The sequence below is a fragment of the Eucalyptus grandis genome, chromosome 2, assembly GCF_016545825.1.
Source record: "Eucalyptus grandis isolate ANBG69807.140 chromosome 2, ASM1654582v1, whole genome shotgun sequence".
NCBI lineage: Eukaryota > Viridiplantae > Streptophyta > Magnoliopsida > Myrtales > Myrtaceae > Eucalyptus > Eucalyptus grandis.
The window spans coordinates 48,625,985-48,639,975 of NC_052613.1; the positions used below are offsets into that span (position 1 = coordinate 48,625,985).

At 36.2% G+C, this 13,991-nt stretch overlaps 1 long non-coding RNA gene across 2 annotated transcripts; it reads right to left on the bottom strand.

Moving 5' to 3' along the window:
- Positions 1–3,909: 3,909 nt before the first annotated feature.
- LOC104433303 lies at positions 3,910–6,323 on the bottom strand. 2 transcript variants are annotated; one of them, XR_005548235.1, is made up of 3 exons: positions 5,621–6,323; positions 4,897–4,961; positions 3,910–4,392 (listed from the first exon to the last, which is right to left on the bottom strand). It is a non-coding gene; the product is annotated as an uncharacterized LOC104433303 (long non-coding RNA). The 2 variants fall into 2 exon arrangements; XR_723490.3 differs by having other exon boundaries at positions 4,759–4,961; positions 5,599–5,660.
- Positions 6,324–13,991: the final 7,668 nt, after the last annotated feature.

The following is a 13,991-nucleotide window of genomic DNA, read 5'->3' on the forward strand; positions in this document are numbered from 1 at the left end:
TAACCTCATTGGCCGGGAGAAGCGTGTGCTTGGCAGGATAAGGTTCGTTCTCAAGCCTCAAGCTCACATCAGAGATTCGTGTGCATTATTTGCATGCGCGGACAGACAACTCTCCATCTCTTATCCTTGGAATCATATCGTTTTGTTCTTGTTCTAGAACTTCAAATATAAAGTTGGGCCCTCACAAGGAGAGAATGCAAAGGGGTCTTGGAACATCTTGGTGGGTTGATGAAGGAGACAGGACACGGAGGCTTGCTTCAAATTTGGTCAAGAAAACCGGAAAGTAGTAGTAATGAAAAGGTTAAGTATGTTGTGGGGGCAAAAGAACACTCTATTAATATTGTCACGTCATTAAAAAAAAAAAAAATTCGTGGCTTCATTTATCATTACTCGATTATATTCGTATGTCAGAAACATCTCGAAGATTGCCGTAGAAATTCTTCTTGGAAGAAGAGTCTTTGCAAAAAATAAAGCATAGACTAAGACAGCAGCTTTACTACAAGTACACGGTTTTTGAATGGCAAAGCAACAAATAAAGACGCCATGCGAAGAATAGCATTCACTTCCCAATCTTTTCCTTTTAATTGACAGGAAACCCATTTGAGTTAGGTGGCTCAACCCCGGATATATGAAATACCCCACCAATCTCAGGAAATAACCGAAATTCATATGAACAATCCAAATATATGAAATTTACACTTAGTGATGAAGGAAAACATGGTCCGCTTTCAAATGATAAATAAAATGAACATAATTTTGTAAGAAGAAACCGCCTTTTCATGGTTATTTATGAGCAGCCAAGGAACCACTACAGCCCATACCATGTAATTGTCGTTGTTTCGTACGAAAGCTGAATATGAATCCTACAATCTGGTCGTCGATCTCGAGTTAAAGATGGTGGGGTATTCTCCATCAGAAAATATAATATCTGTTCATGTATATGTCCACGTTTAAATTTTCCATCTCCATTTTCCAAACCGAGACTTTTCATCTGATAAAGGGGTGTTCACTTTTCTCGACGTGGAAACAAAAGATGAAGCAGACGTCAAGAGTGACTTGGGAGTTTGTGGTGTCGACATGTCACGCAAAGCCACCATGAGAGACGAAAAGTCAAGAGAGTTTGGCCACTTGACTCGGTAACAGTTGTCTGCCAATACACCACTAGGGTTCCATGGCCTCTTATTGTTTTCTGTTCCGGATCGCAAGCTATCTCTCTCGGTTCAATCGTCATCGCCATTGCTGCTTCTTCAAGTTGCCAACTATGCCTATAATATGATATTTCTATATATCAGAACAAATATCTAACATGCACGAATATGTGCATGCATGTGGATGTGCACAAAAGGATGCACAAACGCATAGTAAAAGCCCATCATGGACCATACTTTGTCATCTTTTTTGCAATTATCGAAATTGACAATTCTTCCGAGTCAAACAAAATAGCCCACTTTACGCGTTTTCTTGGAGTACGAGAAATTATTATCTATTAAAAATCTGAGACTTAATAGTCATGTTATCATGTGAAGAAACTATTTCCATCTTTTGAAGATATCGATATCTTATTAGTCAAAAAAACCTACACGATGAGCTTATTATATTTAGTATATAATATCTCATTTCGACCGTTCACACTCAGCATCAAAAGATTTATAGACAGATGGTGTATTCTAAGGTTAACTTTATGTTGAACATGTCATTAACTTGTCAAATTAAATAGATAATAAGCATTATTGCATGTCCATATTATACCTTATATTAAATAATCCATCGACTATGAATTGTCGAACCACGGTTTCTTAAGAGTGTTTAAAAAAAAAAAGAAGATTATAATCGTGTCAATATCTGAACATTTTACTCTTCGCCTGCTGCAAAATTCATACTAAGTCTTCTCTCTTTGCGTTCCATTATTTGACCAGTTCCCTTTTCCATTCAAGTTCTCATTTTGAGTATACTAGCGTTGAAGTCACGCGCTATGCAGATGCCGGTCATGGGCGAATTCGATGCATCTATATAATACATGGCACCACCTTCTTGGTAATTATGAACCCTTTTGTCCCAATCTAGCTTTCGACCTTATTTTAGAGTTCCACTTGCATGTACACACCATCAAGTTGGGCTAATTTTGCACATTGGATGATGATGCGATGAATGAAAACTGTAAGAGCCAGCCACGGATTTGTCCTTTTTTAAGTTTCCACGTGAATCTTGAGCAATGCAAGTTACATACAAAAGAATTACACTCTTTAAAAAGCTCTGGGCCTAACCAAATTTCACTCTTTTTAAATGTCAGGTGGTAATATAATATTAGGAGTAGCTAGGTCGCTACCCTTTCTTCGCTCTTCCACTAGGCAAATGCACGACTTGTTTACCTTCCAAAATAAAGTATGGTTAGCGAGAACGTGGCTGCACCTGGTTCCCACATTTTAGTGATAGTTAAATTGGCAAAATCTCCCCTTCTTTTCTCCTAGCGCGTCCGGACATGGAAAATTCTTTGGTAATTTGTCCGGACACTGGGCTGGAGATATTGAAATGACACCGGCTCTAGGTCTAATCCCTCGACCAAGAACGATTAGAGGAGAAATATCGTTTAGGACGGAGATCATTTTGTTCAGAACAATTTGCCTAACCCAGCGTTCTAAATTTACTTCATTTGGGTCTACAAAAGTTGTGGGGGAAAATTGCAATTGCAGCTGTTGACTAACTCGAAAAAAACCGCTGGGAACACCTTTTTTGTTACTAATTCTATCTTTGATGATCCACCCAACCTGCTAGATTTCAGGTTGATTGAGCAAGGGAGGAATCTTTTAATTCAGCCTAGTCATTCCTCAGGAGGTTAAAGAGGTGTTGGGGTTGATGGATGGGGAAGGATGCTTGGTCGATTGGGGGGTAAAGATTTTACCTCCGCTGTCTTAGATTTCTTTCCAATGTCCAAGTTACTGAGGATGGTAAATGCTTCTGCCATCACCTTAGCTCCTAAGGTCCAGAGTGCTTAAATTGTTGACCTCTTTCTTGTTCCGATGTTAGTTACAAGTGCATAACTTTAAGTGTTGACAGACAGATTGAGGAAATTTCTGGCTGCTTTCACCGGTGACAACCAGTCAGCTTTTGTGGAAGGAAGGAATATCTTAGACAATTAGACCATCAGTTAGTCAAGAACCGTCCTAGGGTTAAATTTTTTCCCAGAGGCATGATTATAGTTGAATTGGTCAGGGCTTTTGACTCAGTTAGTTGGGTCTTTTGTTAAGACTTTGCTCAATCTTTCCTGTTCGTGGAATAGCTCCATCTGCTATATATGGAAGGAGAGAAATGATGCATCGCATAATGATAGTTCTCCTCACGCTGGTAAAGTGCTTAAATGTGTGAAGTTTGCGATTCGGACCCATATCTGAGCTCGGTCCCATGTTAACTAGGCGAACATGAAGTAAGGTTCCTTGAATTGCTCAATTAGCAAGTTTGAGAAAGAGAGAGAGACCAATAAATTGGCTAAATCCACATACTGAACATTGTAAGAACAAAAAGCTTCAGATCCTATACCCACGTGCCATAAAAAACTTCGTTTTACCAAAGAGGGGCAAAGCTAGATACGTGAAACCGATCAACAGAATTGTTATATAGACATTAAAGGGCTCCCCTACATCTTATAGGAAATTGTCATCCAGCCATTTTGAAGCTGAAAGGTTCTTCAGTATATATATGCCAAGAAGGAATAAGTATATGTAGCGCCATATCCACGGGAAGAACCACTTTTGTTCTACATGTCGCGATGTAGACTCCTTTTGCATAAGAGCAAGTCATGGATTGAACTCAACATGAAATTTCTTAAGTACATCAAACTCAGAGACACAAATAGCAGCCACAGAAAAAAAAAAAAAAAATGCCCCATCCAATAAGACCTCATTGTATGGAGTGTAGGTGTCAAAGCTTATCTTCAATCATTTCAGGACCACTTGGAAAATGAAAATACATCATTTGCAACCACTTGATTCATCAGGTATGAGTCATTTCAAATTTTCTCCTATAGTGCCAAAAATCACAGTATGCATGGTACGGTGAACTATGTGGAGTGATCATTGGCGTGAGACTAAGGTGCAGTGCATCTTGTAAGCAATTTGACATTTCATGACTCCATTTACTCGCAAATTGCTCAAAAGTTGAACAGATGCAATTCATCTTCCTAAAACAGCGAAGCCACTTGCATCACTTTTAGGCCTGTTATATAATTGAATCTGGCAGACTCCCTTTTGAGGAGAGGACATGATTAATCTTCATTGCTCCACTTTTCAAGAATTCTGATAGTTGGGACTGAAAGGTGAGGGCAATCATTTGGCATGTTGGCTTTCCATTTCAAGGAGCATCAGCGATTTCTTCCTCGGGTTCTCTTAATGGCAAGCGCTGTAAAAGAAATTTCAGCGAGAATGAAACTACTATCACCAGTGTAAAACTGCACAAAACAGTAATAAAGAGCTCAGTGTGGATTTCGTTTTACAATTGCAGGAATGGTAATTTTCCAATTTTTTGGAGAAAGTAGCTCGTATTAATTCGCTACTGCAGAAAAAAGGCCGACTAAAACCTAGGATATCAAATCCTTCTTGATAATAGTGAACTGTGGCACCAGGTCTCAGCCTGATAGCGAGGCATATCAAACTATTAACCTTTGTAGCTATGTATCCAAAAATGACACCCTTTGTATCCTCTGTGCTTCATTTTTTTCTTTTTCTTTTTTTGTGCAGGTAAGGAGTGTTTAAAGATCATACTCACCCATCAGCTATTGAGTTAAACCAAAGGCATAGATATGTGTCATCTTCTGATGCAGAAAATGAATAGCACCAGTAGCAGCATGCTGAATAACAGCACATGATAGGGCAATGGCAATTTGAGCACCAGAAGATAATTCACCTTACACAAAGAAGAGAACAGGCAAGCAAATATGGTGCTCCATGTAGCACTTTGTTACCAGAGAACTGCAATGAAGAGATTAAAGTGACAGGATTAAGGTCAGAACTAAGGAAATTAATAACAAAAGGATTTAGAAGATGATGAGGATAAGCAACATTCTGATCTTTGTAAACAATGTGATAGCCAAGTATAAGTAATCACTGCTCAGGCTACGTTGCCATGTCCGGAATCAGCGAATGAAGGTAGCACATATATCTACAAGTTAATAAACCATGTCTATCCTATTCTTTATCCCCCGGAAAGATTCCTTGAGAGCAGCTCTGCAAAAGTACATCCATTCACAGCATGCAGCTTAAGCTCTCATCAAGTTTCACGACTATAAATTGTATTTAGTGACTCAAGCTGTAATTTTAGCTTCATGGAAGATGCTGGAATCTGAATACAAAAGCAGGCCAGTGGAAAAAGCCCGAATGTAGAACTTTTCAATGAGAACTTGTCCAAAGAGGCTGCACTAAAGTCTTCTAAAGGTGATGCTAGCTATTCAAATCCAAAACTTGTGCAGCTATGTTCCTTAGCGCACTTGAGGCTTTAAGAGGAATCGAGGTTCATGTTGAATAAATTGCAGATATGTTCCTCATTGCCAAAAACAAACTGTAAGCAGATAGACCATGAAGATCCAAGTGATAAAATCCCATAACTCACTTTCATCTAGGAAGCAGCTTACTTAGAACATGAGGGAAAGTCACGCCTTCAAGACTCCAAAACCAATATGACGGGTCCATTGGAATGGCAATGTAGACTTGGTCAAGATCCGCCATTTTGGAAACCTGCACAATCTTTTCAAGATCACTTTGTTCACACCCCATTTGCCAATCCATGGGCCCCAACCTCAATCTCCCGCATTTGTTCATACATGCACCAAGAAAAGGTTAAAAAGGAAAGGCAAAACTAAAAATGAAAACCAACCAGTTTGGAAGATCAAGAAGAGCAACAGTTCCTTAAGAACACAGCAGATCCAGAGTAAAGTTTTACAGGACACTTAGAGAGAGAGAAAGAGAGAGAGAGAGAGAGAGAGGGATTTAAAGATGGGGTGACTATTAACCAGGTAGTCTTAACCTTTGCACTTTGTGTAACTTCACACACTTGGGGGCATCATCACAAATATTTCAACCAATGTAAAGCATAAAAAATGCATCACAAACAAACAAGTGGAACACAATATTATTGCATAAGCTGAACTACATTAAAAGTTAAAAGAAGGTAGAAGCACATGGAAGATGACTGACGCTCTCACAAAAGCAGACGAGAACACTAGCACAACACTTTCTTTCAATGGTACGATAGCCATTCTTTAAAAAAAAAGAAGTAAAAAAGTAAAAAAAAAAAAATCCAAGACTTCAAAGTGACGATAACCTACTCTATAGATTCTGTATGGACACACCAATTGAATAAAGTCCTCTGGGACCTTTTCTTCTAGTAGGCTAACATTCAATAGATTGGAAAAGACAGAAGAAAATTAGGATTTGACAGGTTAAAAGGAAATGCTCAGACTATCTCTCACACAATAAAAATAAGACAGGTAATAAAATCATATGATATGGAACCACCGGAGACGAAGTACTTCCACAAGTTGCATATTTGAAGAAGCTAGACTGTCTGGTGTAGAGCCAATGAACTGAATGCCTAGTTTATCCCTAAATATAACAATGTTGAAGAGGATAATTTAGAAGAAAAAACCGAGGTGTCCTTAGCAGCAGTACCAGTCAAAAGTATGATTAGAGAAACATCACATGTGAAGGAGAGGAAAACATGTACAGCTTTGGAAATTTTTGGAAATTTGTTGTCATCTAATATGCTCCAACTCCACAAATCTGGCCATAACAAATATCCATCACACTTCAGAGATAATATTAAGCAAAACTCATGCGCCCCCATGTATGCCGTCGCACAAGGGATTGGTTACTTCACACACCAGAAGCTTCTACACGAGTATTCGCTGAGTTCATCAACAAGTCAATGTCGAGAGCACTCCAGTGACATTGCCACGTCACCACACGCATCATACTCAATTGCATATCTATCACATCAGTAGCCACATTGGCCTGTCATCATTTAGTCTGCATACGTTAACTAATTTTCTCTTCAACAGGGCAAACCGTTCTTTCGCACCAATTCTCCAACAAAGTGTGTTAATAACATCGAGCATTAGATGAATTGAAAATGGCTTCTCGTGCATGGTATACAAAATTTAGCTTGATCACACAACGTCTCGGCTTTACATTCAATGTGACAATTGGAATGCTCTGTGTTTAGTAATAATATTTAGGATATAAAGTTAATTGTTATTTAAGTTGAAGGTTTGGATGGCACATATGGTATTTCAGGGGATTCACTTGGCTTGTGACGTGCAAAGAGTTTGAAGGGTGATTTTCCACAACTATAGTCATCCAAAGTGCAATGCATTAAGATTAAATTGATAAATGTTGACATGTACATTGATTGTGTAGAGCGACGGTGATTAACTTACTCCATGGTGTCTGTTGATAGGGACCAATACACTCTGATATACATATTAGATGGTTTTCTAGTTCTAAAAGTTATTAAGTTGAGATTTTGCTAGCATCCATTATATTTCACTAATAATTTTAGTGATTTCAAAATATTTTTTTTCGCTTTACCGATACTTAGAATGGGTACAGATTGCCTTGTTTTCATACTGATATAATAAATATATTGATAACTTATCAAAATATCTACTATGTGATTACACCACTTGTGATCTTTTTAACTTGAACATATCGAGCCTATTCTCCGTCAAGTGTCTTTAAGTCAAAATCATCATTACTTTTAACCTTAGTTAATAAATCTTATCCATAAATAACTCTTATATAGTCTACTACATAAATTCCCTTCTTGACCGAACCAGCCATCACAGGAACTCAAGTTTTGACAAAAAGCTTCAGCTTGTTCTTATAAAGAAAATAGATTTCCCGTCAATTTCCTTTTTTATTTTAACTTTCAAATCTTCTGAGTGAAAATAAGGGTTCCGCTCTTGTGTTGTTTGAACCTTCTAATTTCACATTTCCAAGAGGATATAAGGTGATTAAAGCTTTGAGTTATCTGAGTCTTTATTCAAAGTAAGAGAAACTCTAGGATCAAAGTTAGATTGAACTATTTAGTACTCTTGACTTGGTTGTTTGATAGATTTCAATTTTGGTTTGAATTTTGATGTCCAGTGTGAGAAATTTTTGTTGATAGTGTGTGAATAGTTGTGTTCTTTTGATGTGCTAAATTGTTGTGCTCTTTTGACTTGAACCAGTAAGTCTCTATATGCCAAGATAAAACTAAATTTGAAAGAAATATTTTTTGTAATTCAACATAGTTACCAATGAACAAGTGAAGTGTTGCCGATTAATACATGGTCGATTATTTGAGTTGTCGATATTCACGAGGTCATTAATTTAAATTGTCAATGTTCACATTGTTGATTATTTGAGTTGTCAATGTTATCACAATTTGTGTAAGTGATTATGGAAATAGGGATGGCAATTGCAATGACTTGCATGAGATGATGATGTGTACCAACTGTTGATTTTGAGAATGGCTATACAAGAAATTATAATTGAGTATCGATTTCATTATTGATATGAGGATGATCACAAGATCTAAGTGTTGTTATCTGCCCCACTCCTATCTGGCTATCTATGGAAAACTATATATTTCCATTGCCTACACATTAGTGGGGACAATACCTTCGAGTTGAGATAACTCATTTGTTGGGATGTCACGGGAGTGCACGAGATACTTCGAAATGGATGCCTCGAGAGTGTTTGGAATGCTTCGAAGTGGAATTGCACTGTGTTTCAAGATGCCCCAGACTGTTCAAGATGAAATGAAGTAACGAATATGGCATATATACATGTGCATATATGTCGCGACCTTCCCAAGGATGAATTACTCAAAAAAGGCTAATGGATTACTAAGTCTGAAAACTTGGCACGGACCCTCCCAAGTCCCACCAATCGCGACTTGATACTAAGAAATTAACCCATTTAAACATGCAATTATACTCAATTTGGAGTCGTCATTAACCAATTAGGGTTGATTAGAAACCCAAGTAAAGTATGGGAGAATATTTTACTTTTGCGAATCAGAGATTCAATAGGTCTGAGGACATGATTACGCTAGAAAAATCTATCGTCATTTTGGTACTTTGTCATTTTAATTCCAAAAATATTTTGTAAGCAATCTTGATTAATTTTAACCTAAGCTACTAACATGCAAATGGTGGTTATACGGATGCACAATTAATGAAATAACATTCAATAAACCGAAGTGATAGATTGTAAGAAATTATACAACCTTATTAAGGTCTACTCTCTAAAAATGCATGCCCTAAACATGATTCTAAATGAATGACACCTAATTTTCTTTTTCTTTAAAAATGTTAATTATATGCAATCTTAATTTAAATTTGATATGCATGAATTTTACTTTAATGACATGTGAGATGCAATTCATATGACATAACTTGAACCATCACAATATATGTGCAATCTAATTTTCATAATCCTAAATATGCATATGCTACATGATATGGGATGGATGACATAGTAATTCTATATGCATTTTTTTTTAACGATTTTTTTATTACACATGCAACTTACACTAACAATGATGACATAGTAATTCTATAACCTTTGTGTTTCCTTTTTTTAAAATGACTTAATAATTCTTATTAAGAAAAACAACATAATGATGCAAGACTAATCTTTGGCATTTTATTAAAAAAAACTATACGACGGGAATATTAAAACATTAACTTATGACCCACTAATTAAAGCGCAACATGTGGTGTGCACATTATGAAATCTATATAACCTAAATGACATTTTTTTGTTCTTTTTTGTTTTGGTTTTATTAAAGGAAAATTATCATAATTCTATATGAATCTTAAAAATTAAAATGCGTTGATTTAAACATAAAATGTGTATAGACCTAAATACCTAAATTCTAGATATGACACGTAATGCATGATATGTGATGAGCAAATAGCGAGAACACACCAAAATATATGTCCTATTGAAAATTCATCAATGTAAATCAATGACATATTATCTCAATGATGCAAAGCAATTCATAAATTCGCCATGAAAAGTCGAAATAATCAAAAGTCTAACCCAACGTCTCGTGGCTCAATATTTTTTATTATTATGACTTAATATGACAAGTTTCTTAATCAGATAATGGTAAAAATAAATCAAAACAAATCAAGTTAGAATAAAATAAAATAAAATATGAAACCGAATATCTAAAAGTTTACCTAGTCTAACTCACGGTTGACTTGAGGAATGGCGAGGAAGCAGTGGTGGCCGAGCTGCGATGGTGGTTCGGTGATGGGTCGCCGTTCGGAACAGGGGCTATCCGTCGGAGCTCCGGCGAGGTTCGGGCAGTAACCGGACCTGCAGCAAAACAGGGAGGCAGCAGGTGGCTTCGCGGGTTGCTGGCGTGGCGGCTACCGGCGTGAGAGAACGAGCGCCGGTCGGGGGCGTCGCACGGTGAGGCGGAACAGGGGCGTCGGGGCTTCTGGCTCCGGGCGATGGCCGGATCAGTGGGTTGCAGGGAGCGTCGGCTCGACGTCCGGTGGCTCAAAGCAGTAGCAGAGACAGAGATGGCGTCAGAATCGTTGCGCGGTGAGAACAGAGACAGCGATGGAGCTGGGCCGTTGGCAGCAGCAGAGAAGCGCGGTGGCGTCGGGCTCCGGCGAAAAGGGAAACACGGCGTCGCAGCGAAGCGGGGCAGCAGCGAGTCGTTGCTGATGCAACGGGCGGAGCGGCGATGGTCGGCGGCCGGCCTGCCGGCGTTGGATGGCACCGGCACGGTGGTGCGCAGGGATCGGCCACAGCCGAAGAAGATGAACAACTCCTCTCTCTTTTTTCACCTCAGCTGCACGCTTCCCATGTCTTTTCCCTGCTGTTTTACTGTAGCGGTCACTTCTCTCTGCTCCTCTTTTTTTTACTTTTTCCTTCTGCGTTTTCTTCCTTCGGCCGAACCGAGAGAAGCCCTTCCCTCTCTCCACTTTTTGTTTTGACTTTTCTCTCACAAAAACTCTATTCCCTTCGGTTAGTGTTTCGAAAGCTCTTTCTCCAAAGTTTCCCCCCTCATTTCGAAGCCTCGCACTCTCTATTTATAGAGGGAAGACTCAAGTTTGTTTTTTGCAAGTAAGATATTCACTCAACCACTTAATAAAAAAATAGCTTCAAAATCACACAATAATTATTTTTTTTTAATTTTGAAATGAGAATATATTTTCAACAACAAAGATTTTTATTTATTATTTTCTAAAATATTATGTATCAACAGCTAAATACATATATTCACACATGCTTATTGACAAGCTGATTGTTAGTAGTCGAGCACCATAATATGTTATGTCATTTGCTTACATTTGAATGAATAATCTTATGCAATATTGTTAATGGTTTCCATCAGAATATCATGATTGGAAAGATAGTGCACTTAATTCTATTTTTTGTCCAACATAATTGTTTGGCACATGTCTTGAGCTCACGTTATTTGTTGGTACCAAGTTGAGTTGTAAAGGATCTCCTACCTTAAAATTTAGAAATTTCGTTATTGGATTTTGTTTCATTCCTTTATTTTTTGGATGTGTAGGATATATCCTCCCACCACCACTACTTTTTGGAGTTCCCATGTATTTTGAGTGTGAATACCAAGATATGCTTGTACCTTAATTAGCAACAATATTTACTAAGTGTAGTCTTATTGCATGAGTTGATGGGGGAGTTTGTTGGACCATTTAGGGATTTTGATGGTTCCCCCAGTTTCGACGATGAAGGTTGGTTGATGTGCAATATTGTTGTATGTAGTTTAGCAGGTGACTTTATATAGGCAAGTTTTTGGGCATAAGAATATGGGGTGGTATCGACAAGACCCGTCCCTTTTCCCAAAGTTAACACGTTGTATTATGTTTCTTTCTATGCTTTTATTAATACTTGGAAGAGGAAAAGATAATAGAAAAATGCATATGTATGTTATTCATACTTGTCAAACTTGTGTTTCTTGTGCAATGTTTTTATTACTAATACTAATTACAAGTTACAATCAGAAAGGACATGTGTCGAGGGACATTTCATCTAGTTTCTATAACCATACCCTCTTTGTTCAATGAATGTCTCATGGGTATCTATTTTGTTGCTTTTATATGGGATAACATGATTATTGTTAGCGATGGTTATACTGGCACTACAAAGTTCTAGCAATATCATAGTCAATAGTTTGAAATGGAGGATCTTGGGTGACTCAACTATTTCCTAGGCTTGGAAGTTGCCTTGGATTCCTATGGTTATTAAATTTATTGAGCCAAAAATGCCACTGATTTTTTGTCCGGAGCAAGACTACCTGATAACAAGACTCCTATTGAAACTAATGCCAAATTTGATGCAAGAAATGAGACTCTTCTTTCAAATCCTACATGCCAATCTTGTATATCTCACTATTACTCGTCTTGACATTGCCCACGTTGTTCACATCATCAATCGATTCATGATAGCACCATGTACAACTTACTTCACTATAGTTTTTTTTTTTTTTTTAAATTCTTCATCATGCCAGAGTGCCTTATTTCATAGCCTTCACTTTTCGACTTACTCTACCTTGAAGTTAATAGATTGTTAATATGTTGACCGGTCAAGTGACTCTTTAGATCATCGCTCTACTACTTAAAGTTGCAAGCTTATTATTATGCTGATGGGTCAAATGGCCCTTTTGGTCATCACTCCACTACAAGTTACTGCTTATTTGTAGGTAAGCCTCTTATCTCATGGTGTACCAAGTAACCAAACGTCATTCGATCTAGTATGAAAACAAACTATCTATACTCATGCTAATACTACATTAGTTGCGATGGTTAGTAAAAGACATGAGTCTACCATAATGGTGAGATAGTAATTTCTTGTGAAAACCATAGTGCTATTCAAATAGCACATGGTGATATTTTCCATGAGAATAGCAAGCATATTGAAATAATGTCATTTTCTATGGTATCACATGTTTCATGGTGATGCTCGTCTTGTTCCTTTTCAGATTGCCAATGTCCTCACTAAGGCACATTCACCAAGGTATTTTTCTTTAAATCTTTTCTCAAATTTCAGTTAACTTCTTCCAAATCACCTTGATATTGAGAGAATATTAGAGATTAATTAAGAGATTCTCCATATCTCTTCTAATTGCGCATATCATTGATTAATCATAATTAATTGTAACTTATATTTTAAATCTTGTTTTCTTAGATAGCCATCTTATAGAAGGCAGAAGTCCACCACAAGTGCCATAACTTGATTTCGCCGGGACACTTAAGTGCCATAACTTCAAAACGGTACACTTAAGTGCTACTTTTTTTCGAGTGGGACACTTAAGTGCCATATTCGGCGACCCTTGCCGGAAATCCTACGTGTGATATTTTATTATTATTTTTTGCTTTCATTGTGGCTCATGGAGCTCCAAATCAAAGCATAAAAATTAATAAAAAAATTAAAAATTAAAAATTTTAATTTTAAAAAAAAATATAAAAATTTAATTTTAAAAAATTTTAAAAATTTTTCTAAAAAAAAAAAAGAAAATTTTAAAAATTTTAATTTTTAAAAATTTTAAAAAATAAGAAAATATTAAAAATATTAATTTTAAAAAAATTTAAAAATTTAATAAAAAAAAAGAAAATTTTAAAAATTTTAAAATATTAAAAAATAAGAAAATTTTAAAAATTAAAAAATTAAAAAAATAAGAAAATTTTAAAAATTTTAATTTTAAAAAATTAAAAAAATTTAAAAAAATAAGAAAATTTTAAAAATTTTAATTTTAAAAATTTTAAAAATTTAAAAGAAAAGAAAATTTTAAAAATTTTAATTTTAAAAAATTTTAAAAATTTAAAAGAAAAGAAAATTTTAAAAATTTTAATTTTAAAAATTTAAAAGAAAAGAAAATTTTAAAAATTTTAATTTTAAAAATTAAAAAAATTTAGATAATAAGAAAATTTTAAAAATTTTAATTTTGAAAAATTAAAAAAATTTAGATAA